General features: G+C 34.8%; 1 pseudogene across 1 annotated transcript; it reads right to left on the reverse strand.

Annotated features, from left to right (window-relative positions):
• Positions 1–217: 217 nt before the first annotated feature.
• Positions 218–3,325, reverse strand: LOC137744289 (F-box/LRR-repeat protein At4g14103-like; annotated as a pseudogene). Its single transcript, XR_015954495.1, has 3 exons — positions 2,121–3,325; positions 1,630–1,813; positions 218–678 (listed from the first exon to the last, which is right to left on the reverse strand). The product of XR_015954495.1 is annotated as an F-box/LRR-repeat protein At4g14103-like (transcript).
• Between the last annotated feature and the right edge of the window lie 552 nt (positions 3,326–3,877).

Below are 3,877 nucleotides of genomic sequence, written 5' to 3' on the forward strand. Positions count from 1 at the left end.
ATGTCTTTTTCTTTATATTTCACTAAAAGAAGTAGCAATAATATGACCGATATGTTCATTGCACCTTCTAAAATCATCATAATTTTTCCCCTCACAAAACTTCAGTGGATGCAGCTGTCCCCAGTGGGCCTTAGCTGCCTCCGTCCATGACGGAGAAGTTTCAAAAACTATTATAATATTTAGGGGAGATAACAGTTTCGAACCTGAGACGCATAAGTAAAAACTCTTCACCTTATCCACTAAGATATTGGATCACAAGCACCTTGTTTTCTTAGATCCCAGAAAACCCTTTGTTTGCTTAAAAATATAATCCTGAATCGCTAACTAAGATCTCTGAGTCACTATCTTAGATCTCTCAATCCACACATCAGGTCCCAAAATCGAAATATGATATCCCCGTCTAGGATAGTTCATTTTGTACATAGGGTAGTCCGGTTGAATGAGAACTAAGGCAGTGGAAATCATCTTGCTCCTACTCACCATCCCAGCAACTATTGATGGAGCATCATCATCACGATGAACAATGACTATTTTCTTTAAATTTTGAGCATGCTCGAGAATATACCTTGAAAACTCGATTTCATTAGAGCCATAGGAATTCTCGATGCTTACCTCCTTAAGCTGATGAATAAAAGCAAGGTTTTGTAGTTTCCAGTATTCATTACCAAAGTGACTTGCCTGAAAACAGAAAAACAAATGAATTTATTTAGCCAAAAAAAAAAAAGAATTTATTTCAAAATTACCAAATAAAAACATAACTTTCCGAATTTATCTTTTGACGATAATTTTTGGGTGCCTCTGTTTAACCTAACTATTCCATAAATTCATCAAACTTAATATGATGATTCAACCCCCTGTCAAAAGAACTGAAAGAATATGTAAGTACACGCAATATATTCAAAAACTAACCCCATTACACCCGAAGAAGGATGTATGATAGCACACTGCCGAACCTCCATAACGAAGATCAGTAGATGTTACATTACGCATTAAGTTCTGGTTTGTCAAACATGTCTTATGAAAAATCAAATAAATTTGAAATCATACTCCAAAATTATATTCATGCCTCATTTGAAGACCCAAAAAGCAAAACACAATTTGAGAGTCTATTTGATTTGTTTTAACTTATATCTTTACACTGTAATGAAGCTAGTGCAGAGATTATATAAGTTTCACTTAAAGACTTTTAGTGATGACCACGTTAGGTTTCTGGATATCGATAGCAGCAGTTTCGGAGTTTTCGGTTTCAAACACTTGGCTCATAGCCACTATTACTATGAACTAGCGATATTCTTCTCAAACTTGTAAGTGGGATGTCTCAAAATTGACCAACTTGGATGGTGAGTTCAAAACCTAATTATTAGGATTGCCAGTTTGTGTGACTTAGCCCAAAACCTCCACCCCTGATCGTAAAATATCACTACATAAAAAATAAACAAAGTAAAAAAGCTAACCCTTTTGCTGTCATTTAATCTGGGTTAAATTTGAGTTTTCATTCTTTTAATAGGATTTCTTAAGAAATTGTTGGGTTTTAATAAAGTCGCCCTAATTTACAAGCAAGTGATTCTACAAATTACCACAAGAAATGTGTGAGAGGAAGATGAATAGGAAACATAGACTTTCACTTACTTTTTCGGGAGTCAACCTCTCAAAGTTAGTCTTTATGCCCAAAATATTCAGATTAGGCAGTCCCCTAAGAAGCGAGACCGCTCCAGGAACAAGGTCATCATCCAAGCTCTCACAATGTATACGCAAGTCTAAAATATTATATATCCAATATAAGTGCTGGCATGGAACCTTCATTGTTCAAAGCCTGCAAGTTATCAAGAAAAATCTTAGTTAGTGAGAAAGAAAGACCACATGAATTATCACTATCTAGATTAACATAATCATTAATTTGTCAAAAAATTAAAGCCTAATGCTTTTTAAGTTACTTCATCGGAGAGAGCTTGCGCATAAATAATTAAGAACTTACATTTCTACAGCAAGCCTCACAAATATCACATCAAATATATCATCACAAGAAGAATGCAATCTCCAGGATTGAAAAGTGAAAACTCTCAAGTCACAAGACTAGTTTTTTTACAAAAAAAGGTCCAGAAGGATAGAGTGAACTTTACCTTAATGGTCTTCTCATGTATAATAAGAACTTTTGCCAAGCATATACTGCGAAGAACCTCAAATACTTTGTCAAACTCATTTTTCCAAGGCTCTAAACAAATCTCAACTCTTGCCAAACTATTTAACTCTCCCAGATTTTGGGTATTTCTTAAATTGCCGTGCCATTTCAGATTTTTAAGATTTGGAGCAAAAATCTTCAAAGATGTCTGCTTTTTATGCTTGTTGGTACAAAGCGACCACTCCATTCCATATCCAGATTTTCAAGTTTCTCACCAGATATATTAAGATGGACGTCACCATCATTGAAAAAAGAAAAGGATTCCAAAGACGAACTTTCAATGAAGATATTTTGTATACCTTTGAATCTTTGATAGAACAAAGATGTAACTCCTTGAGGCATTTACAGCAACTTGAGATCCATTTGAAAACACCCTCGTCTACTGTGTTAACATAACGCAATGATAAGTAACGGAGATTACTAGAAAAGGATAGAGACGGCGCTTCAACATTCTCTGAATCAAACATACCCAAGGACACCGATAGAGAGCGCAAAGATTGAGAATGGAAGACGAAAGATGGCAACGAAAACTTATTAGTTGCAAGCTGTGAGAAATGGACGTCAAGCTCTTCAACATTACACCTTATGGCATTACGAATCCACTTGAGTACTACTCGAGAATGATCATCAGAACCTTTCTTCGCTTCATCGCTTGCATAGAAAGCCAAGCCGATGCAGACTTGCTGCAGCCTGTTATGACCACGAAATCCAAGTATCTATAAAAAGAAATCATCAGCGTCGCTAAATCCACTTTTTTTTCATCTGTCCACCAAACTGTACCAAAATCCACCACTGGAACTGAGAGATGAGATTATCTGCATCTTTTGGACAGAGCACCCACTCGAGTGAGGTCCTTGAAATTGAGTAAGGAAAGAATACGAAGAGCAACTTCCTCCGGAAGAACACTAAATCTGTCTATTCCACTTTCAGAAGAAGTTCCTTCAGCTTTAGGATTTGTAGATGCCCGGAACTCACGCTTTCGCTCCATCGTAGCGACTCCTGAAGACGGTGGTCAGAGGTTCTAGAGATAATCCTTTCCTGCAACCAACATTTGCAACAATATATCGTAACTACACTCTCACAAGATTGCTCAGGTAAGGCTTACAGCTAAACGGGATGGCATTGCAAAATCTCAGAGGCATATCATCAAACACCTTCCAGGCACTACCACAATCAACGAATTCCAGAAAACCCTAAACAAAATCAACGATTTCCAGAGGATCCTAATACTATATTTGGACGAAGAAATTTAATATTACGAATGAATTTTTAAATGATAGAAATTAAAATGACGGAATTTTATTTTTTTGAATTTACGAATTTTTTTGTCTGCTTAACCTAATGTTTGGGTGAAAAAATTTAAGATTACTAACGAATTTTAAAATGACGAAAATTGAAATAACAAGATTTTATTTTTTAGAATTTGTGAATTTTCTTGTTTAGTTAACCTAAAAGAACAATGAAATTTGATATAAATATTATTATCTTTAAACTCTCAATCATAGAAATTAGAAAATGACATCTATTTATATGAAATTTAAACTTGGGAATTTGAGGTCCCAAATTCTTTTTTTTTTTTTTTTTTCACACAGAAATTCTAAATTTTTATATTTATGACTCCAAAACAAGAGAATTTGTACATGTAAATTTATAAATTTTGACTTTTACTCGAATTTCAAGTTCATTTCCCTCATTCAA

This window comes from Pyrus communis, chromosome 12, assembly GCF_041283825.1.
Source record: "Pyrus communis isolate YQ-2024b chromosome 12, ASM4128382v1, whole genome shotgun sequence".
In the NCBI taxonomy this organism is placed as follows: domain Eukaryota; kingdom Viridiplantae; phylum Streptophyta; class Magnoliopsida; order Rosales; family Rosaceae; genus Pyrus; species Pyrus communis.